This window comes from Athalia rosae, chromosome 2, assembly GCF_917208135.1.
Source record: "Athalia rosae chromosome 2, iyAthRosa1.1, whole genome shotgun sequence".
In the NCBI taxonomy this organism is placed as follows: Eukaryota; Metazoa; Arthropoda; class Insecta; order Hymenoptera; family Athaliidae; genus Athalia; species Athalia rosae.
In genome coordinates this window covers 10,933,579-10,960,882 of record NC_064027.1, presented here as the reverse complement: position 1 = coordinate 10,960,882, position 27,304 = coordinate 10,933,579, and the positions used below count along the sequence as shown (strand labels likewise).

General features: G+C 42.4%; 1 protein-coding gene and 1 long non-coding RNA gene across 2 annotated transcripts in view; one reads left to right on the top strand and one right to left on the bottom strand.

Moving 5' to 3' along the window:
* The window catches only part of LOC105685112 (TWiK family of potassium channels protein 18-like), a 186,595-nt gene that overhangs the window by 94,383 nt on the left and 64,908 nt on the right, over nucleotides 1-27,304 (top strand). The window contains exon 3 of the mRNA XM_012398961.3: nucleotides 13,903-14,013. The gene's annotated coding sequence lies outside the window, so the exon portion shown is untranslated. The remainder of the gene's footprint in view (nucleotides 1-13,902; nucleotides 14,014-27,304) is intronic.
* Nucleotides 1-27,304, bottom strand: part of LOC125500093 — a 38,541-nt gene that overhangs the window by 6,314 nt on the left and 4,923 nt on the right. The window lies entirely within an intron of this gene.

Below are 27,304 nucleotides of genomic sequence, written 5' to 3'. Positions count from 1 at the left end.
GAGCTTTTTATTCTATCGGCAAATGACTGTGGGTACTGTACAATCGGGAACCGATCGATTCTCGCTTCCGATGCCTGAACACCTTCCGAGGCATTTCATTTGTATCATAGCCTCGCAAGAATCACCGATCATTACCGATTCGGACAACATGATTTTCTTCCTTCGTGGCCGACCAGAGCCCCTTTCGCCATACTCGAGCAATTTCAGACCGATCCATTTTGTTCTACCGAGGAAAAATTTGCGACGCGCGATGCGCTCGCCTAGACGGCCGCACGCAATCGCGAAAAAATGAGATGTGTCGGGGGTCGGTGGAGTGCCCTCAATATTTAGCGTCGCTCCCCGTATACGTAGGAACTCCGAAGCGGGACGGGGGTGTACTGTTGGGCCGGTGGAGCACTCGGGTACCTAATTGGGGCTGGAACTCCACCCTAACGACGTGATCACGAGAGCGGGTCTGCACCCGGTCAATTTACGTACAGGGTACGTTCTTCCATACCTCCATCCTCGGTCCTCGGTTCTCCGTCTGTAACGTACAGGGTCAAGGTGTACGGGGGTTGAACCGCCCACTGCAGATGCGGATTGACCCGGTCCTCCCTACGCTATTTTACCGTTCAGTTTCCGTAATATCACAGGTGACAATGTCACACGACGCGGGTGACGTTCTCCACGCGCGTCAATATCACCGGTTTACACCGACGTAGATAAATTGCAACACGGAGGTAGAATATCTTGTGATCACAGCCATGGCGATCCCACGAACCCGGCCCCGAACACCCCGGGATATACCCACTCGGAGATGTCCTCGAACGGCGCTTACCCAGGGACTGTCACCTCAGTTAGGGAGGTTCATTAAAAGCAGGTCGAACCGTGAACAACCATCGTTCGCACGCGGGCAAAGCTGCCGACAGAAGGCAAAGCACTCCTATGCAGATATTCGAGGTAATATAGCGGCGACCGTGGTCACGGTTATTGGGGTGTAATCTAGCAACTGTATCTGTAGCGAGACCGTATAAAGGGAGAGAGAGAGTAATTGAGGCGTAGCGGCGAGGGGGCCGAGGAGAACAGTCGTGACTCGGCTATGGAGAAGAGGGTGAAATTTTAATCATTGTAATCAGGAACACCTTTGGGATCGTAAACATATTCCCAGGTGCGACACGCGGCAAGGGTCGAATTGCCCGGCGCGGCTGAACTAACGCTGGAACGACAGTCGCATCGTATCTTTGTGTTTGCACTTTAAATAGGAAGTAATTTCACGACGGGTCGATCTAATAGATCGCTTGGCTGAGATAATTCTGAACCTGGGTTTAACGAGAACAGCGTAAATAGTTTTCCGACAATATCGTACCTGCGTACTGCCGCAGATATCACGCCCGACTGAAATTTTGCACGCATCGTCGGAAAATTTGCCACACGAATACCAGCGTTGTCGCGACGAAAAAATTTCAAGGCTTCGTTCTTTCGAAGTACGTCTTACTATCGACGGTAAATATGGACATACATAGACTCGGTGCTCTCGGCGAGATCTTGAGAATCAATTACGAGTCAAACTTCAAGTGGTAGGGACACGTAGTCCGACAGCGAAGTGGGCAAGTTCAACTGAATTTTAACGAAGTTTCATTTCCCTCATGCATAGATGTAACGTATAATCTGGCGAAATGTTCCGTAACAGATTTGCTTCCTATTTTTCAATTTTTAGCCTTCAAGTAACGAGAAATCTGCAGTGGCATTGAATAATTCCGTAATAAATTCTCACGGACCGCGGATATCTTCGAATGACCGAATGAATTCCTTATGGATCGCCCGTTTCCGTACCGCACGGTTTTGCAGATCGTTGAAAACCAGTCGTAAGATTAATCGAAAGTCAGAGTGATCGGAAAAAGGGTGAGAGTTGGTATTTTCTCTGCAAGATAATCGATTTTGTTTTAATGGAAATCGTCGCGTAACCCCTACCTGGATGGTTAGGACTATCGGGTTGCTTCGGAGCGAGGGCTTACTCGCGTCCACGGTGAATAATAACCACGACTTGGAATGGGGAGGGAGCACCGACTACTCGAGAAAAAATCAAAATCAAAATAGTGGTCCACCATGGATCCTCATTCCGGGGGATGAGAGACTTGGACGGGTCATTGTAAAGAAAAGGGGCATTCAAGGAATGAAAAAAAAAAGGAGGGAGATAAACAGAGAGGGAGTTTCAGTGCTCGGACTTAAAATTAGGTTCACGTTCCGGTGGTACGTACAATTCTATTTTCTTCGACCGCTCCGAGGAAGGATGATTCGTTATCGTTCAAGGTGGTCACATAATTGTGCTCTTGTTCACGATTTTGAGTGCTCAGTACATGATGCGCATATTTCAGGAATACAGGCAATCTGGGTGACCGTGGAAATGACCAGCTTTGCAATTTCGTACTCAATTCTGTTTTGGGCTTCGAAAAATTTTTTAACAGTCATTTTCTCAGTATTCGATAGATTTTCTCATTTGGAATTCATTTTCCCGATGATATGTGATCATTTTTGGAATTTGGATCTGGCGACTGGAACGACATACGTTATGGTGCTACAGTACAAGCTCATGATATTACGTTACACACGTTTCCAGAAAAAGGAAATTTTTCATCTCACTCGGATTCCTTGTGACGCCGTTATTGGAATGGATGCTATAATTTCTTGGAAATAATTACGTCGTAGGCGGTAGCACAAGCTCGTTTACTAGCTCTTTACTTGTACATCCGAGTCAGCGAACTGGATAGTTCGCCGTCCGCCCCATTCCTCCCGTATCCTGCTCTGTTCGTGTTCCAGCAATTCATTTACAGTCCACGAAAAGCTGACTGCGCGCATGTACAGCTTTATCTGCAGCAGGTATACGGGTGTGTATCTATGAATTCCTGAACATCGAGACCGGTGCATACAGACGGAAATCTAAAAAAAGGTGAAACGGCTTCAATGGTGGTTCACATCCTCGAAGTGTGTCTGAAACTTTTCTATCGTTATTTGCTGGAACTTTGGTAGCGAGGTTCGGAAATTTCGAATCTCGTTACGATTCGCGTTTAGCGAATGAATCAAACAGCAGAGTTAGTTCAAGTGCCATAACAATGCGACCTCCATTTATTTTCACAATTAGCTTGCAATTCGAGTAACTTTTCGCGTTTGAGTTTCGCTTTTCGCTACCCTTTTTACTGCATGGAAACTTATATGTTCAATGACGGAGATTGACAAACTTTAGCGTTATAGCGACGGGAAACTCGGTTGCAAAGGACTATATCGATAGAAATTGAGAACCCCTCGAAACTACAATTAATTGCTGACTAATGAGGCGAAGGTAGGGGAGTTTATAAAGTAACATTATCGCTGAAAAAGCTGATATCGTAGAACCGGATCACATGGCGGAGATTGAAAAAGTGGCCCAGAGCGAAAGATCGCGGGACAGTCCATTCCCAAGAAGTACATCTGCAAGGCTACCCAATCAACTCTGAATAAACTGGAAGTCCTCCAAAAAGCACGGGGGATACCCGAATACGAGTTATCACCCCAAGATAGAAAACACTCGAGGGAAAAGCAGCGCTGGTGCTACATGGCTGCCAAAAATAAGCGGCGAAACCTAGTCCCCTGCTCCGACGAACACTTCTTTTTCCATCAGAAAACGATATTCAGTTTTCTAAAATCGCTCCATCCGTTGGATATTCTTTCAGAGCTATCACAGTTAGGTAATTATGTATCGTTACTTTTTTTCACCAACTCTTTCATCATTTCCACACTTCACTTTGATTCGTCAAATTTGTGAATGATATGATCACATCATAAATCCAAGGTTGACTCTTCGCTGGAAACTTGAAACCGACTCATTGCACTATCGATCCTGATCCTTACTCTCGTTCTTACTCTCATATTATTTCGTCCAAGAAGTTGGTAAATGGCTGAGTACTCGTTTTCTTCGTAATTTATTTTATTTTTAATTCAGAGTTAATTAAGAAAATGCTTACGTAGCTCCATCTTTCGTGTACATATAATGAGGCTAAAGTTTCTCCGAAGCTTTGGATGGGCCCGCTTTGAGCTGCCTCCTGAAAGAGGTGACAGCTTATGTAACCCCCAACTTCTGAGATATAAATCACTTTTCGCTGCAGTGCCAAGCGGGGGGGCGAAAAGCGGTTCGAATAGCACGGCGTACGCATTTAGGTGGGTGAATCACATTGGAGGAGTCAAAGATATTGAAGTATAACACCTTTCAGGTGTTGGATGATATCGGAGGGTAAATCGCAAGCAAAGATTCGACGTGGATGCCAATAGAATTTCCGTATTCTCGATCGATATGCGGATGATGATTCTCGGGAAATGACGATTCCTCGTTAAAAAAATGTTGCATTAGATTTGGAAAATTCTGACATCTCAAGGACTTCCGTTTGATTGGATGGAAAGTAATTACCGGACGATGGGATTAACTTTTATTTCGACAGGACTCACCCTAGTCCGTAGAAAGAGGTGTAGCTGGTATCGAGAAAAATCCAATAAATATAAAAAAAAAGCCGATTGAATTTTCTTTCTGCACTCCAGTACAGTGGCTAATTCCATTCAGCTTTGAGTTCCATCTCGAATCAATTTTACTCTATTTGCAGCGTGTTGGTGTTCGGTCCTTATAGCGTCCGGAGCCACAGCTACACCTTTCACTCGCAGCAGATTGTGCAAGCGCAAATAAACTTTTCGTACATATCCTGCAGAAATCACTCGGAATTCCACATTCGGAATACTGATTGTGAATGAACGTGATTATTCAACGCACGCCTATACCCCACGACGTACGCTATTCAACATAGGATACTGTCCGGAGTTATTACCTCGCACGGATAAATGCTGCTGTACTCCCTGTTGAATGTGTGCGTATCTATGAGCAGCCTGAAAGGGCAATTTCAGCCAAATCACCGCCTGTAACCCTTACCATTTGACATTTTTCCATTTTTCCATCCAACAGTTTCCGATTCCAAAAAAGTCGCAATTTGCGTTATGCGAAATTTTTCAAAAATTTGCCCTTTTTTTTCTTAATTTCCAAACAAATCGCGCCAAACTTTGTCCCAAAAAAACGGCGAATTTGAGATAGAAATGACGAGTGTAAGAATTTGTTTTTTGTAGTTTTCCAAGAAATCTTTGAATATTTCCTGGTGCAACATACTGCTATTCTAATTTGCGATGCAAGCTAAGGTATGATCATACAAAAGGTACATACATTACATACTGCTAATAACTAGAATGAAACTAGGCTCAACGTGGGCATTAACTTCTGGGATTCCACGTAGAGTAACCACCTTGTAGTAGACATGTGTACTTAGGCACACCATTTGAAGTGCTTAAAGCTCGCGCAAAAGACCCGTCGCAAAGTGTTACTGAAAGTAATAACAAAGCGGCTGTAAAGGCAATACGGGAGATGCTTTCTTATGCATGAAACTATCACAAGCTAGCAATACCTCTGGGATCCATTATCAACGAATGTTTGACTAGACAAATGAGAACCACATCAGAGAGAAAAAAAGGTGAGTGACATAAACGAGAATGCGAATTTTAAACTGCTCGTGGCGACACTACCATCTGTTATTGAAATCGTCTAGTCTTCTCGAGTTCCAACGTTTTTTGTACCTGTCATAGGTACGAGTGCAAACACACGTATACCTATAGTCATGTGGCTTTTTAGGAAGACGGTGAAAAAGACTTGGAATCGCATAACTTTGAATTTCATAACCCAAAAAAGTTTGGATCATACGACTCGATGCCCCGCTCGTGTTCTCCTCTTGATACGGTCGACCACCTTCATTTCAACGGTACGACGATGCAAATACCTGCGCTTTGCTTTTTATCATTCTTTCTGGCACACCGAGTTACTTTTTGCAAGATTTATAGTTCTTGCACCTCGCAGATTGGGTCGTGGCTGATAGTTACACTTGGCCAAGGGTTCTTACACACGTCTCTGCTCCCGTGACGCTGGTTACAGCTTCATTTACAATCGAAGCTGGGCCCATGCCTACCGCTGCCTCGTTTGAAATTCAGGTTTCACCTACCCACGTATCAGCCACACCCGCAGTTGGATTACGTATCGGAATCTCCCTAATCTTGGGTCCGTGGAGTTTACGATAGGTATATGTTAATTTGAAAAAAAAAAATCTTGATGAATGGCTCGATTATTCTACCGTTTGAAATCTTGTACAATCAGATTTACGGTCTTTATTTTAGACGATTAATTATCGAAAGGTAAACGGAAAACTATTTTGTTTAGAAGAACGGACGATTGATTTGTTTTGTTGCGAGCGACCATGATCGTTCCAAAAATCAGCCTACAGACACTTTTAGACTCAGATTCCGTTAGTCTTGAAATTTTAACTGTGCCGCAGATTTCTAATTTATGGAGAACAAAGTGTCGACTGCCTATCGCTCGACTTTCATAAGAAACACGTCGATTATACACCCGATGAGTTTTTCTCCGTGTCTTTTACTCAAGAGTAGAATAAAATCGATAGCTATGCCGTGCCGCACCCGACTTCGTTCAGCCTCGACCACTGCTGCGGGGTGGTTTGTTGGTTGGTCGGTTCTCTCGCTGACTTGTCCAGAGTCCTCTTTCTTCCGATATACATGTATCTATGTATATATGTATGTATACCTACGTAAGTATACACGGTAGATATAGGGACTATACCATCCGTAGATCTAAAAGAATGTATAGATATAGCGCGGGATTACGGAAAGCTCCTTTTTTTCCCGTTATGTTATCTTTTTTTTTTTTTTTTTCGTTGCGTTGCTTTTTTTGTGAGAGCAACGTGACGGGAATAAATGTTGGGAATCCTTCTCAAAGCTATTCCGTATCAACCCTGAAGTAAAATACAATATTTTGCCTTACTATGCATACATACGTACTTTCTCTGCACCCATATACATATTTAGAGACTAAACCCTACAGTCTGCGTATGTGCGATTCAATCTTTTTTTTTTTGGCTCACCGTCCGGTGGTTCTCTCACGGTTGCCTATTTTTACTCGCAGTGTTACACGCCGAAATGAATACGTATGGTGAAGCATTTCATACTCATACAACTTTTTTAATTGGCACGTAAATCGACGTTTTCTCGTCGAGGATTGCCTGCTTGACAAATCAGTTTATCAATTAGACGTGAAAGACGGGAGAACAAGCAGAAGCGACGCTCCGCGACGGCGCAAATTTTGAAATCGGATAAAAAAGGTACCTCTAGAAAAACAATTATGGGTGAGGACCATCCGTATCGCTCCACGATGGTGATGAAACAGAAAGTAATAACACCTGATGAAATTAGGAAAAGCAATCACTTTCAGAACATGGTGAATCTTCGAGAGATAGCCGAAAATATTTGAAGCAGTCTGAAGTAGAAATATTCTCCGTCGTCGAGCATTAAAATCATGAGTGGACGATGCTTTTTCTCAGAGCTTTTTTTGGGACATCGACGGACCGTTATTAGCTGAAGAATCACCACAATTTTCGATCACAACGGCCTCTCGTGTCTCAAAAAAGGCATCACGTACTCGCGTGCCATGTAGGGTGCACTACTCACTGTTCACGGTGATCAACGGTCATTTCGCGTTCTCTTTGCAGGCCGGGCGATTCTTCGGCTCCTTCGCTGGTCGTTAAACGACCGACGGAACCCAGACGCGTACCGCAAACAAACGAGAAATAATCAGAAAAAGGGTATCTGCGAACCGACGACCTGCGCGACTTCGGGATGGCTGTTTTCCTCCGTCATAAAGCTGCTCCGTAACTGTATTCCTTATATTATTTCCACCATCCTGATTTAGCCTGCACTGGGTGGGGTCGAGGATTTTTAATTTATAGAAAAGTAAACCAAACGAAATGTCGGCAGAGAAGCGGTGACACGTCACCGCTGCGCGTCTGGGAAATCCCTTCATCTCTTTGGCCTGAAAAAGTTTAGCTAATAAATAAAGTTAACTCCCCTCTTAAGTAATGAATTAGGGGTAGTTAGGTGAACGAAACTGGCAGAGCATGGGCAAAGGGTGAGACCGGAGTGAAAAGCGCGCTTACCGAGCCGCTATACGATGAAAGAGATAAGTCGGTTGGATGATGGCGAAGAGACGTGCACGTGGTAAGGGAGGCCGCTAAGATCGAGTCGCGAACAAGTCGCAGGCGAGTAACGTACACAAGTGTATCGATGAAAATGGATATAGCGTGGCACGCGCGCGGTATGGGTGTGCCTATCGAGGAAATTTCTTCCCCAGGTTCGTTTCTCCTCGTTTCTCCACTTACCAGGACCCCCAGAAATCCCTCGATAATTCCCTCGAAGAGAACCCTTCTTTTCCAAGTAAAGACGAAATATGCGATATCCTTAATCCCCGAACGCGAACGACAAAGAGGGAAGGGGGGACCATGGGTGGGGGGAGGTATTAAAAAATAAATATTAAAACGAAAATTAAAAAGTCTAATCACGGTCTCCGGAATCCGATTATTTCGCTCTCGTGGATTCAAGATTCCTCCTCTGGCCTTGGCTTGCTAATTAGTCAGACCTTAAGGCCGTTCTAGCGCAGCCTACGATCCGGCGTATGCCTAGTCGCATTCATGAATTTAATTAAAAATCATAGAGTAATCCCTCGGAATTTTCTCGAAGAAGAATTGAATCGAAAAGCTTATATATTGACTATCTACTCACCGGTCAAGTCTTCCCCGTAAGTTTCATTAAAACGGGTCCAGCATAAGCGGTTCTTCCGGAGTCCCGCTTACGCGAAATTGGACGACTATCACTACCCCTTCAGGGAATACTCGCAATGCTTATTTCCGGGTATCAAAACGCGCTACTCAGGTTGTTTTCGCATGGAATGTGTCCTATCTGTACGAACCTCGTCGAAATATTCTGAACTCAACTGAAATTCGTAAAGACGATACAAAACAAATCAAACGCAGCGAATTCTGTTCGAAAAAAAAAGGTCACCCCAGAGGTCGTGCCAATTGCCCACTTTGAGCCAACCGAATGCAAATATATAGATAGGTGAATGTATACTTTGGTATACCTATAGAAATCCACGTATAAAAGCTCTTCCAAAAGTCACCAGATTAAGCACACACCAATTCATACTCCTGGCCTTCCCATCCTATTCACTAACGGAGGAAAAAAAAATCAAATAGTAGATAAAAAAAAAGCACAACGAACTCTCTACTGAAAGAGAATACGAATTTTCCGGGATTCTCTCTGCACGTAAAGCGGATGTATAAAGGCAGTAGCCATTTGTCGGCGCATGGAAAACGGGAGGTGAAAAGGAAAGAGATGGGGAGTGTGACAGAATGAAGGGTGAAGGAGAAGGGTACGTTTTGAAAACAGTGCGAATAGCGGTCGCCGGCGAGTTACGCGGAAACGGAGACGAGGAGGAGATACGTGAACGGGTGCTCGCGCATTCAAAGATTTGAAATAGTTGAGTCAGCGTTAAAGTCTACCGTGCTATGGCTTCGTATAGCCTAGACATTGCAGCCATCAGACTTCTTCGTGCACCGAAGCTCTTTAAGTAGAATACCTACTCAACCAGTGGATGGTGGTTGTAGGTATATTTTATCCCAACTACATTTCTGGGAGCTCTATGGACGCCAGGAGTACCGTCTGCCCTACATGGTCAGTAGGCAGAAATTCAATTTATGCACGATTGCTATAATCTTAGTAGCTCTGAGCTGGCCAAATCTGCAAGTTGTCTAATCGAAATGCTGAGTGTCAACCATTTCATCTTGAAGATCCGTATGCAGCGATTTCATCTCTTCATACCCTACGTAATTGACTTACCCGTAAACGGGTTGATGTCAGTTTTTACAGTCTTCATTGATTCGTTTTTGCACGTGACAAACGTGACAAAGGTTTCTGTAATGGGCTGTCGTTCTTCGAGTAACGAGAATTCTGAAGACTATTTTAAAGTCTGAGGCTCGCTTTCAGGCGGCTAAAAACGCCCCTCTCGAAACAAGAGACACCCTTTACCTTCAATGTCTTTTCCTTGTATGCAAGTAGTGTACAGATAATCAACGACATGTGTCTGTTTATCCATTAGCCATCCATCACTCAAAGTGAGTTGGAGTTTCGTGAACACCTTCATTGAGTGGTTGTGAATCGAACATCGAAGGTTTCCTTGATTGACCCTGAACTCAACGATAGCTTTGTTAATTTTTATTCAAATTTTCTATTCCACCCAACTATTTATCTGGTTCGTGGTTTCAACGATACGCCAATCCATGAACGTCATCGGTCAACATCGCATTCAGCCACCTGATGGTGCAGGTGGGTAGCTTGGAGTAAAAAGATGAATCGCAAATGCTACCGCTTCATCTGTATCACCCGGCGCGTTGCGGAGCTTTTCATATTTTCACACCTACCATGTGCAGCGTATAGGTGTCCATGTAACATGTATGTTTATGGGTATTGGTCGACCATAAATATCGAGCTTCAGGCGCAGGACACTATGATTTCGTACTATGCGCTCCGTTTCTCCATTGGTAGTCGAATCTCCAGCACTTGATTCCTAGCGTACCAACATAAAGTTACTACAAAAAGTGAACTTCAACGGAAAGGCAGCCCGTGCAGGATCGTGATACTATTTCAATGTTCCGACTGCTTTCTGAACTATCCCAGATATCGCCGACACGCGCATTGGTTTGATTTTATCAGCATTCCAATTCAAAAAATGAAATAACTTCTCACCAGGCGTTCGTGTTTTGAATATTTTCACCCGATGTATTCTTTTCAACGAACAATCAACGGATTAGAATATACTTGACATTAATTTGATCTACCCGTTTCGCGAAACATCTTGTATAATCCTTGCAAATAAACGAACGAATCGCTATACCGACGAAGAACAGTTGGATCAGCGGCACTGCAGGTGCTTCGGAATACCAATCACATCGCCATTGTAATAAACTTTACAGACGTTTCAACGACTTTGCGGTGCAAACTTCGAGTCTCAGGAAAATTTCATCCCGTCCATATATACCGGAGAGATCGAGCGAAGAAAAACCGAGTACGCCCAATCCCGCCTTTTGGTATATACCATATCCGTCGTACATCGTAAGAACTGTCAAACCGAGGGAAGAAAAAACCATGAAATAAAAATTTATCGAAGTGCACGATATTTAGGGAAGTTTTCTGGGGAAAAATGCACAATAGAATTCTCGTGCCGATGCACGACAATAGAACGTCAGGCACTATGGAATCGCATTATGCATGCGGAATCCCTATCAGCGATCTATCGGGTATGATATATCTAGGCATATGTACAAGGAACGTAGAGTAGGCGTTCCCCCCGTCAACCTTTTGTTGTAAAAATGTTCGAGAACTTCATTCAAAGTTTCCAGTATCTGTGTGGTATATATGAAGCTCGAGACAAACGAGACTTGAAGATGCAATCGATTCCGTTCAAATTTCAATTCTATGAAATCATCTTTCTTGGCAGTGAAGAGCGTTGCGCTATCGGGTTTTTGCACTCCCTTAAAGTAGGATATCTCCGAGGCGTGAATCGTCTTCGGTTCTATTATACAGTTGGCCACTGCAAAAGATTCATAATAAGACGAAGGCTGAAGAATTCCAAGTGAAAGGAAGAATATAGAGTAAATGGATTACGATGGAGCTTTCGCTTGATATTCTTCAAACCTTCCTGTTCCAGTTGGAGTATAATTTGCTGATCGTGTCACCTGAAAATAGCGTTAACACTTGAAATCTAGGTCGCTGCAACCTGGCGATCGACTATTTCACTTAATTCTGTCGGTCACCTTACGGGATTATGTACCCAAGATAAGTGGCCTTTGAGCATGGAAGATGCAAGAAATTATAGCGATAAAACTTGAAAGTGAACCGTTCCTTAGGGAACGACGATAACTCTTGCGGCATCTCCTCTTTCCTTTTTCACATTCAAGCTTTTCTCGGACTTTCAAATACCGTCTCGATTCACCAGCGCACTTTAATACACCGTCGACATTATGCATGCTCCCCGTAAATTCCGCGGTATGGAATGCCAAAATGCGAGAGACTGTATCAGTTTCAAGCCAGCAGTATGTAACTGACAACGCGTCGTTGTATTAGGTAGAAAAAAATGAATCGAGCTTGCCGTGCTTAATAGACGAGGTGTTTTTTTTTTTTTTTTTCGCGGGCTATTTTTTGTTCTGCTCTATCTCACTTATCTCCCTTTATCTATCGGTGAAACTTTCGAATATCAGAAAACTTTCCCACGGAGTTATTCCGGTGAAGTTATTGCGCGCCTTTTATTGCACGACTTATTGCGTAACGCGCTATAGGAGCAGACAACAAATTCGCCGTTCCGAGAGAGTTATGTCCATGAAACTGAAAACCGGAGTGAGCCAACGGTCTTGAGGGAAAACTTCCGATTCCGAGAAATAACTTTATATATTTGCCGAGAGGTCCCTTCGGACTTCCTCCACGCTCGCTGCGGACTCTCTTTTTCAGCGCTGGCACATCTTATATAGCCACTATATATCGTCATACGGGCTATGACAGTAGACACGTCGACCTAAGATGCAGATATGGGAGAAAAAAAAAAAAAAAAAAAATTGAACGAACCAAGGGTCCCGAATAACTTACAACGGTCGCTGGCCAAGAATCGATCCGATTTAGACACTTTATCTCCGCAACCTGTACTGCAGCAGCAGCTCCTAAAAGAAACTTTACCGATTCGATACCCCACACTGCGCTACGGACGATTTTCGATGTAATATTTAAGTGACTGAAGATAACACTTGTTCGAAACAATCGATAAAATATCCATTTCCTAAATATATTGTACGACCAAACGAAGGCAAGCACCAATTACTGGGAATAACATCTCCACCATTATCCGAAGTTCCATAAATTTCTACGCCAGTAACCTAATTCTTTGAATATGTAGCAGCTGTAGCGTTTTTCTGTACTCTACTCCTTAATTGCGAAGGACTCATTCATTTACCTGCAGTTCTCATTTTTCTCTTCTCTCTCCTTTTTGTGCTGAGAGTTTTCACTTCATCTTTACTGCACACATTTTTTAAAACTTTTACCACGTGAAAACTATCGCAATATCTTTCTTTGCCGAAACTAAAATGAAATGTGTGTCAATGAACTGGATAAGCATTTGTACCTATGTACGCAAATGCGGAATCGTTGAGGTGAATTGCCCGCAAACAAAGCTGTAAAGATGGATATACACGAAAGCGGTGGAAATGAAGGTCGCTTCCGATCTGATCGCTTCGAATAGTTACTACGATACGATCACCTCTGAATGACGAATCCAGACGCGATTGAACTTTCGCGATTGTTACGTTTTTCTTCGTTCACTTGCGAACTTTCTTTTTCACTTCACGTCCGTGAAACAATATTTCAAATTATCGCTCAACCGAAAATATGTATATATAGATGGGGCATCGCGGTGAAAATTCCTTCTTCCATTTGAAAATATTCTGCGTAAAAATTTATCTACGTTCATATTCCCGTCATGCAAACCCGCAATGCCCCATTCGTAAACATTGATGTTTGGCCTCCGGTTCGAAAGACCGTTGTGTTATTTCGATTCTTTCATTTTACCGGTTCCTCCATATGTCGATCGCAAAAGATCGGGCTTGCGCGAATACTCAAAAATTCATGTGAACCTCATACACAAAGTGCACACGAGGTCAATTCGGAACCTGCATGAATTTCGTTGAAAATTGACTGAAATTCTTCTCAATAAAATCTCAACCTTGATTAAATTTTTCCTACCGTTCGTGTCTTCTTTTTCGAATAACAGCATTCGGATGATGAAATATAGTTCATTACAAGTGCACAAAGTCTCACATGCTCACCTTTGTTTTTCAACTGGATCAAATTAACGTCGTTTATATTTGTTTTCGAATACTGAACAGCTTATCAAGCATCAAATTATCAAAATTTCTGTTCCAGGCAGATGATTGTGTTGGAAATTCAGTGCAACCACATTTTTCTCGAACCCGAGGAATTCAAAATTGCCTTCGGAGACGGCGGAGTGCGACGAAGGACATCCCGAGTTTTTTGGTAAGTGAAAAAATGAAGCCCATACTTCGCATGCCACTTTTCCACGAGTTCATCAATAAATTCTGAGGGTTCATCCCAGTTTTGCAATTTCGGGCAATTCCCACGCGACCCGTAGCGCAAGTTTTTTCGAACCCATATCCGCTTTATCTGATGCTCGAATATGAATTAATCCATTGAATCACCGACGCTCCTCGTATCGCTCATTTTTCCGACAAAATTCGCAACCATATTCCAAGGTTACGATGAAATCCACTCGGAATCTCGTTTCCATCAAATAATATTTCCTTTCAAACGATCATTATAGAAATGTAAATCAGCATGCCTGTACGGATCAGTGGTCGGTCCACGGTAGACCAAAATTTGAAACCGAATCACCTCGAGCTTATGACGTAATTTTGAGAATCCAATATCGAAGTTATCGATCACGCTTTGTACTTCGCCGGAATAGATTTTCACTCACGCTACAGAGATGATACGATTGATGTATCAACAAAACGCTTCTGGTCATTTCATAGAAACCTACGTTCGTATATGATGGAAAAGGTAATTCATCCAGTTTGAAATAAATTTTTATATCGAATGGGCGATTGATGTTTCAAAAATGGTCGTCCGATGGGATCTGAGTAGATGTTTTCAAGCAGTCAGTCCGATCGGTTCCAATCATAGCTGTTCAGATTCTTAACCGAGAATAATGAGACTTCTGAAAAATCGATCGGTTTAATTAATTTTGGAGCGATGGACGGTTAGAAAGGTTTAATTGAAAAAAGAGAATCACGCCTTTCCGTCAATCTGAAAATTCTTTCGATAAGTACCTACTTTACTGAAACCTTCGTTCATTCAGCCCCGAAGACTTATCTGAATTGCAAATAGTCTTCAAAGTGCTATAATTCGAGAAATTAAATAAAATCTATTATTTCAAGTCTCTCAAACGACAAAGTCGTGACCCAGCGAATCAAATCCTTGCAGAATTCGTGAGGTAGAACAATGGTAATGCATTACTTGAAAAAGAGTAAATATAGCGAGCAGTTTCTGCAACAAGACAAATAATATTCTCATAAATTTTTAACAATAAGGTCAAAAGCCAAAAGCAAAGAAACGTAGAATTCTCTCAGCTTTGCCGTATTGCCTCCTATTTATACCTCATGCAATATTGATACGATGCTTCAGACGGCTTCATGCCTTAACTGTACTGCACAATTGAACATCAGGTGCAGAACGGGAAAACCACAAAACTTGAAAAATTTTCGTAGTAGCTTCGGAATAAATTATAGTCAGTGAAGCGCTCTCGCGACTACCCGAATGATAATTTGTGCAAATAGAAAATACTAGAAAAACAGAAGCGTTACCGGAATACGTCAAGGCGGAAGAAAAGCGAACATGGCGGTTCAAAACGGTGATAAAGCACTTTTAAATTCCACTTTAACATCCCCTCTCACCCTACTCAAAACTTCAGGGTTATGTAACCGAATTAACGGCGATTAGTCGCACTCGATTTATGACCTTCAACTCGTGGGTAGTAAAGAAAGAAAAAACGTGAATATTACTTTCAAGTCTTACGGAGGTAGAATTAAAAGGAAGTGGCAGGAACCCTCGAGAGACGCATTTGAGCAACCGGGACGATCCGAATCCGAAAGTCTTGCAGCGAGAGATCTATTAGGTTTTACCGCTCGGACTTGTAGCTTGTGACCAAAGCAAAGCCAGGGGTGTAGAAGAATAAATACTCAGAGTACAGTGTCGAAGCTCAGAGTGCCTAGCTGTATCGAGACTATTTTTTACGGATGACTTTAATTCACCAATCTTGAACTGACACGAGTCGACTCATATGTCGTTTGGCGAATGTCTTTTTGAAAGGACTGTAAAAGGCGATATCTTACCGAGTGTGAGGGTTTTCAAAGCTTGGCTCTTCTCTTGGCATTGCGGCAACGAGTTGGACGCATGATGCTTGTATCCTGGACCACATTTTCGAGGGTGGTTATACGCACACTCGAGTTCGAAAGGGCATTCCGTAAACAGAGGGGGTTATTTTCGCCATCTCTGCACACGACGTTCACTGACCGATTGTGAGAAACTTTGATTTTCCCGATACACCCGCCCACCTCTGTAGCTCTACGGATCGATACGTGACCTTTCGTCACAGTTTCTCGTTAGACGGTCCTCCTTTAAGATCCCGCGCCTTCAGCCGTGCACAGATTCGTTTGGGAAGTTCGAGCCAATGTCGTATCGCCGATACGAAGTGATATCGCGCACGACGGCTAGGATAAGCGAAACGGTCTGATCCACCTCTGACTTTCGGTAAGGGTAAACGGAAGCAATGAAACAAACGTCGTAATCAGATTATCACTTGAGGTAAAATTTGCTGGAATTTGAATAAAAGATCCCTTTCAACGGACTTACAGGCTTACAATCACCGCTGGTGTACGTAAGAGTGCTTCCGGAGAATTCAACTTCATTTCATCGTTTGCTTTCTCGGTAAATAAACGTTTCGGTACAGAGTCGGTGGAACCACAGATTGTGAAATCTCGGTTAAATGGAATAAAGCGCCACAGTCGAACAGATCAAAGCATTCACCCGTATGTGAATAACACACTGAAATCTCTGAATGGTGAACGCAAAACAGAACCGTGATTCGACTGGTCATGTAGTGTTTCCACGTCGCGCGTTGGCGTTTCAAGATTTGCCGTAAAGTTCACTCATGCCCCTCGGACTGCTTCGTGCGGGAGTTCAAAACCCATGGAAAGAGGAAAATGTGAAGCAAACTTGTACGCGGCCAAGTAAGCAAACAAACCTATTTTTGACAGCCAATTCATCTGACCTGTCAAGTTTGAGAAACTTTTCTACGTTCGTTCTGTTCACTCTTTTCCAACCCGTAACGTTCCATGCCCTGCCCTCCCGCTCTCTTAAATAATGAGGAAATAAAACTATCTCGCTGCTCATTTGTTCCCAAGTCTTATTCAGAATAAAGGCTATCATTCATGTGACCTGTTCCGTCGTTGTCTATTCCTCCCTGTACCCATGTAGCTGTTATTCCCATCTTAACATCGCATTTGTTATAAATTACAGAAGCCATGAATCATTCGAATGAACCCACAACTGGGTAGGAGGCCATTAAAAATCCAGTTTCATGGTCGATTTTGAATGGGTATAACGAAACAAACGTTTTCGTATACGCGCCTCCCTTCGAAAGGATTTTCGTTGGTACGATGAATAAAGAATCAAATCACTCCGCGGGCGTGTAACGAAATTCCAGCGGGTAACCACCGAAATGGTAGATTTGTGGGGCCGATGCGATGTGCCTTGATCCCCAATGTACGATCTTCCTCAGGTTTATACGTATACGGGTATGTAGGTACGTCCACGCATTGTACATTTGTACGTACATAAAAGTCATGGTACCTACGTACGTATGGGGTTAGGATCAGGTTGATTTCGTCGATTTCAATCAGTCGGAAACATCTAGTGGAAGGCACTCACGTCTGGGCGGTAGGTAGGGTTATCCGGTGATGTTCAAACGGAAGCAACATCATTCGCAATTAAGAAGATTCAATTTCGGGCTGTAGACACTGCGATTCCTACAAATGGTTCAATTTCCTTAACCGTCTACAGATTTTGCCATTGCTGTTGCTAATGCTGTTGGTTTCGACCGACTGTGACGCGGTAAGTACTTGAAGTACAGTTGAAAATGTACACCAATTAACCTTCTGGCTCAAACGTTGAACGAGTACTGTATTCTTACAGTTGAAGAAGGTAATATTCGCCATGAAAATTAACATAATATTATTATTACCGTAAATATAACCGTTATTCGCTTACTTCACTTGAACCTGAAGTTCTTGGTGAAGTGGCCATTTCGCTTACAAACAGTTTATACATATTCACATCAGTGAACGCTGAGCCTACGAGGCGAAGAATAAAAATGAATCGCTATTGCGCAAACGTAATGAAACGCTGAAATTGGCAGGATAAATTACGCATGATTTAAGGTAAAATACACCCGCCCTCAAAGTTATGGACTAAGAAGCTTATTGTGAGATGAAACAATTCTGAGGGTCTCTCATCATATAGAACCACATTAGGTAGATCCTTGTTCAGGGAGTTTAGGTTTTTTTTTTGTTCTGTTCCACCACCTTTCAAATTGACGCAAAATGTATTCAAGATGGATTCGAGATAATTGTCCGTTTATCTCAACCCTGAATCCTCCGATGAATTTCGATTCGAATCACTTCATAGACTCGCCTGATTTCTTCCACGAGGTTTGCAGTGCACAGAGAATTTTTATTTCCGCAGGGCTGGTGAAATTAGTCGGATGAACGGCACTGTGCGCTTGCAACGAGCTTTTTAAACTCTTATAACTCGAACACGAACTAGCGAGCGCGTCTTCATTCGGAGTGTATATCTACCTTGGTACTAACCCCTGGGCTGTTGTAACAGTAATTTAACGCCGGGTACACACATTGCATACTTGATTCTACTACCTAATTAGCACACGTTGGTTAAAATTAGTGAGCGGGTACCGGTAGACCATCGCGAACCGAAGAATTCTGGGTTTCTTTCGAGCTAGTCTCGCGGAATTGACGCACTCTACAGTAGTGTAATCACATCGAAATATTTCGAGCAGCAATATTCGGATCGTGAAATCCCTTGGGGTGATTAAATTCTTCTTCTCGTAAAATATACGATATGACTTCGAAATAATTGAACGAGAAAATTAGCGTTCGGCAATGAGAAAAAAAAATTTCAATAGAACAGGTGGCTGAATACTGAAAAATTGGTGGAGTTCTATATCTTGGAAATAATTCTGATTACAGATTTAACTTATGATTCTTAAAGTTTGAAAATTGGACGAAATGTCCGGACGAGGGCTCGAGATATTGATAGATTGATGGAGAGCATTTGAATTTTATTCGCACGTAGAAAACCTAGCTCTCTTGTGGAACAAAGTAAGAAATAAAAAAATTGCTGTGAGCAAGTTGGAAGCAGAATAATTCGTCAGCAAATGGACAAGGTTTCGTCGTTTGATACGAGAGAGGAGGGATATTCTGGAAGACTTTTTTCCGCGATACGTGACGATCCCAGAGATTAAATAACGTCGAAAGAAATTCCCTCTGAAGAAAGATGGAGAAAATTTAGTGCAACGTGTACCAACCTATGAATACCTCTATAGAAATTGCAAAAGTTATCTTGAATCTTTCAAGAGTTTCTTCGAAAGAATAAAAGCGGAGAAAAAAAGTTTGAAATTCTTGTAGGAAACGAGTTTGAATAATACAGCAGCCCCGCGACAAGTATAGGTAAACGTACTCGTGCATGTTTCCTCGGTGTTAAATAATTAATAACCTTAAAAATTCGATACAGATTGGCGCGCCCGTGAAAACTCTAGCATTAAACGCCATCGTCAAGTTTGTTACATCAGCAAAGTACGCCGATCCTTTAATAATAAAAGAACCCACCTCATAAGCTGTGAAAAAAATATATGCCTTCAGACCCCTGGGGTGAACTTCGTTTAACTTCGTACGTACCGAACCCCCAATTTTAAAATCGCTACAATTTTTACCACAATATTAGTTTAGGTATATAGAGCAGTTTTGCATGGGTGGGCATAGAATTCATTTGCCTGCCGTCGTCGACCCGTTCCTAAATGTTATTCCCCACCTTACATATCGTTGCAGATTTGGGTTAAAAGCCAAATGAACTTCGCACGACTTTTATATCACGTGTATATGCGCATCTCATCTCGTTTCTTTTTTCCTGGCGTACAGAAATATGGAATAATTTTGGCAAATCTCCCAAACCACACGAACTTTATGTATAAGCAATGGTGTTGCACTAATTTCACTTTATCTCTTTATTCATGTAATACTCAGTGCTTAAATTTCAACCCCATCGGGTCAGCGACCCCGTTTCTCGGGCCGTGTGAAAAAATAAAGGGTCAATAATTGTGCACGAAAAACAATTTGTTGCAAGTCAAAATGAATTTTACGGTTTTTTACGAGTGCACGGTAACTTCTGCATTATTTTTTTTCACATGTCCCGTTGGAAGGTTTTATGATTTTTTCCTTCTAATCAAGTATCAAGTCGTGATATACAAGGCGGTATTTCAATGACGAGTGTCACGCATAACCAGTCACTAATTCGATAACTATCTAGCAATTTTCGAAGCAATGCGCACAACCGAGTCTAAACCAGGTAAGAGGTTGACGGTGATGGTTTCTGCTCAGATGCCGCAGTTTCACTCATTAGCGAAATAGGAAACGACGTCTGCAATGGTGGTGACGTCTGCAGTATGCCTCGCACGAACTGCAAAGCCAGACCATGTTTGGGTGAGGTAACATTTAATCGGAGTTCCTTCGAAAGCAATTTTTTCCCAAAAAGCGTCCAGCTATTCTGGAGCAACTTTTGAATTTAATCTTCGTCGTAACGTTACAGCGTCACTGCATTATCAGATTTCTCCGCACCGGGCGTCACTACAATGTAGTGAGTTTCTTTTAATTTTTCAACGGGATCCTTCTGAGAAATCATCCAGCAGCAGCTCAGAATTTTTTACGAATTTTTCGAATGCTTTTCTAACGAATAACGACTTCGGTTAACTCCGAAAAAACACGTTTTCTGACCTTTCAATGGTCACAGTCATTGGTGTATTTTTTTTTCGAAATTCAAAAATGAGTCATCAGACGTAGAATACTCCAAACTTCTAAACCTTTTTGAATTCCTGCGCTATCATTTTTTTCTTCGCAAATATAAAACTCCAAACTGAAGGCTCTAAACTTTACGCGTCTACAGTAGTTAGGTACCTATATTTTTTACCGTGAGATGCGAGGTTTTTGATAAGTATTGAAAAGAAAACGGAAATTTTCTTATCGGCCCGACGCACGTGGCGGAGATACTTTGGAAAACATATGTAGTAGTAAAAGAATATTTACCGTTCGGTTTCCTCGGGCAAACTTGTACGCTTTCAACTTCTAATGTTTGCTCTCCACATCGTATCGGTTAGGATTAAGGGTACCGAAAGTCTGAAAGATTTCGTTGCTCACTCGGTTAAACAGAACGGGGGCAAAATACATTTGGACAGCAGTTTCGAACGGGGAAAGAACGACCCCTCAAGTTTACGGTCAGCAAATGCTCCCTAGTGCATGTTTGGAAAGCGGAAGCATCACTCCTATTATTTCCGTTGATCTCTTTCCTCACAATGCACAGGTAGTCGGTACCACCGTGCCGTACTCTCAACGTGGTAGGAACAAGGATTTGGACTTCTGAAAGAGGTAGCTGTGAGTTCATTCCTTTGCATAACTTTAACTTGAAACCAGAATAATAAGAGCCACGTGAAATAAGGAAGCGAGCGAACATTACTACGAAAATAGACCTGCATGGTACACGTATAACTGTACCAAAAACCGCCCGCATAGTCCTTTGGCGATGCGGATGCACCATAAAGCCCCGAGTGAGAAAGAGTTGCTAGCGAGATTTTATACATCGAGAGCATCATTTCGTTTTGATAGTTTTAATAGTTGCGCGGTGAATTGCCTCAGGGACTTTGAAATGGTCACTACATTGTTTTCTCTTTTTGTTTTGTTAATACATAGCGAAAAAAGAGTTCCGGCGTTTTCACTCATGGGATAAAAGACCCGCATCTATCGTACAGGGATCTTTCACCGATGTTCTTTTAGAAAATATTGACCGTGAAATTCGTCGGATTTTTTCGGATGACGACGGGTTTGGAAAACGCCGTTCGTTATACACTACGGAGTTTATCGAACGAAGGGACGAGTAAGATGATATGATAAACGGGAGTAAATTTTATCAAAGTTTCAGCGAACGAAGCTTACTCTATTACTGGATAAGCAAATTGCCCATTAAAATTACTCCTACCCACCATCCTAAAGTACCCAACCTCGGTATAGTATCGGGCTGCACAACGCGAAAGGTACGTACAGTGTATAAGATACTTTTACTGCGGTATGTTTCAAATTTAATTACGCAGTGTACAGGATATAAAAGAAAAGAGTCGAACAAAAGAAAACTGTAAAAAACAAAACATTCCTTCGTTAAGCACAAAAAAAGGCGGGAAAGAGTTTCAACAAACCGAAGTCAGCATCTGCATTCTAAAAACTTACAAAACAAGCTTAACAATGTGGAGTTGCAAGCGCAGAAGTTTTATTCAAATTATGTTTATTCCCTTGCTAGTCTCCCACTGCGCGGCAGAGGAGAGTAAACTTTGAAATAAATTCTAGGGAGCGGTAAGGATGTGGAATACGAAAAAATTTCTGGTCCTGTATTATCCACACTACGCGCTGCTGTGCAAACACGTGCCGAGATATCAAAAAATGACACTCCGTCATCATCGATTAAACGTTCGAGCGCTCCTCATTGGACGCCTGAGATCTTATCGGATTTCACAAAATCACGTCACGGAACTCTGCGAAATACTTTGTCGGTTCGTTTGTTATTCCATTCAATCAGGTGTTCGATCAAGATGATTTTCGACGCAGCGTTGCGTGTGAGCGCAATTTATCGTGGTCATTTTTCAAGGCTGTAGTAGGTTTCTCAAATTATTCCGAATTCAAAATCGCGTAGAGTGTCCACTAGGTTTTACCTTGACAATTTTTTTTCCTTCAAGAACGCTCGCCGACGTAGGCCGAGTTGTGAAATATGAAAGGTGACGGTAAGGTCGAAAGTCTTTTCTTATAACTTAACTGCATTTAAAATTAAAATTCAATTAAAAATGTTGGCTACGTGACACGCTTGTTATCGTCTGAATTTTTAAAGAAAGAATTCAGTTTATTTAAGAAAAGTTTACAAAAAGATTTTATACCTGATTCTCTAACGATATTTACGTCGGAAATATAAGTTAGTTTAATGACTTTGGCAAAAGTTTGCTGCTCATTTTTCCGTGGTTTTATAATACACCATTTTCGGAAGCACCCCGCAATGCACGGAGTTTTCTTTCAACGAACCAGGTCCGCGATTCTCGTTTTCCATATTCTCCCAAAGCGTTACTACGTACTACCGGAATTTAGTTCATTGGGCATCTCACTTGACTCGGTTTGCGACACAACTAATGGCTCGATCCGTCGTCTCGGTGGACGATTATCGCAGAAAATTCCTACTTCGTTCGGATTTCGCTGAACAGATGAAACGCGTTGACGGAACGAACAAACACTACGAGGTAGCATATATCTATGGTCAGTCAGATTTGGGGCGTAGCCTCGGTTTTCGGAAGAGGAAACCATCCGCAATATATTACAAGCATCTGTTACTACTTCGTTGTCCAGTGAAATATCACCGTAGATATCAAAGTTCAAACGAATAAAATACTAAATTTTCGTATAATCCTGTTCGCGGAGTCGGTATAATTGTTTATTCATTCCGTGGTCGCGGTATCGTCCAAGGATATATCGTGCAGATGAAATCCCGCAGCGATTTATCAACACCACGTGTGTGCGAATAGAAATGTTGAGCTATGGAGTTCTAAGATATTCTCCGACGATATTATCGGTCGAAATTTGTGAAATGATAAAAGTCTCCAGCGCATAACGGATATTTTCTGGAAATGGATAAACGCGGATATGAGCCTGGTCACGATTCACGAGAGTTCGCCTTGTGATATTAAGAATAACGGATCCAGCCGTACCATCCTTATTACCGACCACGTATTCCTTGTCTCCTATATTCCGAGGGCCGCCTTATTTCGGTCGAAAATTGAGTATGGGGTCGTCTTCTCTGAATCTGGACTTATTCCATCCCCGCCATAACTTTGCTCACTTATATTTCCACCCGCTCATAGCGCTTCCGAAGAAGTGAAAAAAAAATAATCGACGAATAGGATTTTCCCGAAATCTCCGAGTACCTTACGCTCAATTTGATTTCTCTATTCTTTACTCGTAACGCCACAATGTTGAAGCCACACGTTATATCGTACTTCGACATTATTTGGTCGAAAATCTACGAGCACAAACCTGATGCTGAGATACTATGGGGCCGTTCGCGACAGCCGGGGATATACATGCGTGTCCATGTGAGTCGCTGTGTGCCGCGAAAGATTGATGGTACATTATCGAGAGCTAATGGATGGATAACACCGACTGAATCACACAAATGAAATGTACGTGAAAACTGTAACTTCGTTTGCGCCGGAACGCACATATTTTTTTATTTTCTTCGAACATTGTACTCTATGCACCAGACTCAGTGAATGCAGCTGCAGTACAGCAATGTATAGAGACACAGAAATTCCGTAGAGCGTCAGCAGCGGATGGGAGGAGCACTGAACTTTGTGCGGACACTGCAAGTGTTAAGCTCGTGATCGCTGTAGGTTGGTTTAAGACTGAAACTTTGTTGGCAAGCTTACCTTTCAATTTAGGAAAGTTAGCGTCATCCAATTCAATAAAAACTAAAATGGTATATCTGCAATGCGAAGTACTACCCAGTACAGATACCTGGTATTTCTACATCACAAGATACACTACAATGCGACCCACGAAGAAACCCAGTCAATTTTAAAATGTAAATAAAAGTTGAACGCATCGACGAACATCCATGGAGACAAAAAGAACTAGGCGTCTATTACATTTTCGAGATTCGCCGGAAAAAGTTTTGACGTGACCATGACCGGTAGAATCCATTGTCGAGAAACACGAGTTAGAAATACGGAATTTCGTGGTATCTCATTTTCAATTACATAATCCGATTGATCGAAAATATCGGGTAACGCAGTACAAAATTTCGTGGGTACAACGAAAGTCTGATGAGTTCTCAGAGCCGGATAAGATATCAGCAAATTTGTGAAACAAAATCTAAGAATTCGTTTTTTTGGCGATCTTCGAACCTTCGAGGTAGGACCTTGTCATCGGTTTCCGGAAAAAGTTTGTAAATTTATCGATTCGGATCTCGATTGTGAGCCTGATTGTCTAAGCCAGCCCGTCTTTCCCACCTTTCCTCCATGTACACTCTAGAGTTTCACGCGTATTTTGCAAGTATTAATAATGGTATCCCATAAGTCGCTGGTGGCTTTGTGGTAACCCGAACCTTACAATATTAGTTGAGTAAGGAAGGGCGACCGATCCGCCTCGAGGCGCTAAGGAGTCTACGCGGTGACCCCAACGGTGTGCGCAAGGGTCTGATTCCGCAGTTCTGTTAAATAGCCGAAAATCTCGAGATCTAAGACCCGGATGCGAGTCTAGCGAGGCACCCGTAACTACTTCGCACGCTCAAAACCTGCCCGTCGCCAGCCGAACGGAGAGGGGAGTTATGATACGGTATACATATATTATCATAAATTCTCTAAATCTTCATTTTCCGAGAAATGGAGAAAAATTTCGCTAGAGATGTGCGAATAGAAGAATGAAAAAAAATAGGTATACCACAAATGCACGAAAAAATTCTGCAATCTATTTTCGTACCCAAATGTGCAGGGATCTTAGTGCGATAGGTTATTCTTCACTTTTTCTTGAGTTTTCCGTGATTCCACTCTTCGTTCATATCTTCGCGAACGTCTTTCATCTTCGTCATACTTCTGCTCACGGACCACTTTCGTAGACTTCGATATCTGATTCATAAAGATCACGAAGACAGAGTAGTCGAACCGCTCACGATCACCACCTCTGCTGTAAATTTCCCCTAGGGATATTTTGTGCCAACTTAACTCTCATCGCGTAGTGTCTAACTGCACCATTTATGATCGAGCCATGTGTACACATCATTCTTTGTTCAATTCAACATTCGCAATTTCGGAATGCATTCGCTGAAAAATTTCCCACGTTTGTGCCATTAAATCAATACAGAATTTTCCAACGATGCGTCATGATCGTCGAGAGAAATGGTTGGACTCTGCAAATGAATCATGCGAAATCCATTCAAAATACATATTTGCAGTTTTTCGGCAGCAGTTGAACGAATCGTCATATTTTTTATCCAAAACTCACACACGTGTCGGTGGAACATCAACTGTATTACTTCGATGTCCACCGCATCACAGAAGTTTATTTCAACTGCTTCACTCCGAAGCAAAGATTTACGTAGCAGTCGCGGTTTGACGCTCGTGTATAATCTTCCAGTCCAGCGCTACGGAATACCTCGTTCTAAACTAATTCGTTTTGCGAAATCTGGAGTTGGCGAAATGTTACTCCGAAGTCCTAAGCTAGTGCTTCGGTGTTTGCCCCAAATGGACACGGATAGGTATTCGCCCGCTCCATTCTGTTTGCAATCACAGTCGCTGCTGCAGCAATGCCTAATTTCTCCAATAACTGTTCCGCGTAGCTCAAACTTCAAGAGGAAAAAGTCTGTGGGGATATTGAAGGTACTATAAGTATGGACCAAGCGATGTCCCACCTATGGAGTGGTCCAATTCATCCCGTGTTTCAATATACCCCACTTTTTCTGATGCTTCCCAAAAGACATTTACAAATCTTTGGGGCAACGATTCCGCAGAACGCATTAGATACGTCATAAATATTGTTCACTTTTATGGGTACATATATTAAACACGTATGTACTCAGAGAAGAACCGTCAGCTGTCGAATATCCGATCGCCCTTGTGAACGGAGCTGTCCACGGTTTAATTGAGATAGATTATCGCCTCGTCATAGACGAATAACCTTTTACCCTGTTTCCGTCAGTCCCGCAATCCTACGAGATTTTGACAAGGGATCATGTTCCCCAAAAAGATGTTGATGTTTTATTCTATTTTTCATCTTCGACTGTCTACGGTCAACGTGAAGTACCTCCACGATGACGTACTGGGCATGATACTTTTCTTCTTTTCTGCAATTCGGCTCTCCAGAATGAACTGACAAATTCGCATCGATTCAAAGTGCATGGAGGCGAAATTGTTACAAATTACTGAGCGTATCATTGAGTTATTACCAGAAGTTGCCGTATTTATGATCTTGTGGTCGGAATTCGGTGATAAACCTCGACAAAGGTATAGTATCGGAAATTTCCACTCTATTCATATACCGATGCGCAGGTGTTTACGGTGAATTAGCCAAGTATTATATTGTCGTGTAGCTTTGAACCAGCACAGCCGAAAGCACAACCACCCAGAACGTAAAAAATTCTTCCCTTTTTATCAAATCACGGGATAATGATATTTAAGGGTAACAAGTGCTTGGGTCCAGATACACGGCACAGATATTTTTTTACACGATGAGTTAGTAAAAAAATCTCGTGTCAAACTAGGGAAAACAACGGTGCAGGGTTTGTTTCCCTTGTAAAATAAATGTGCTCGATCGAACGAACTCCGTCCGAACAACACCCAGGGATGAATTCCCTTCCCGCAGTCTTTTACTTTCTCCGACTCTTT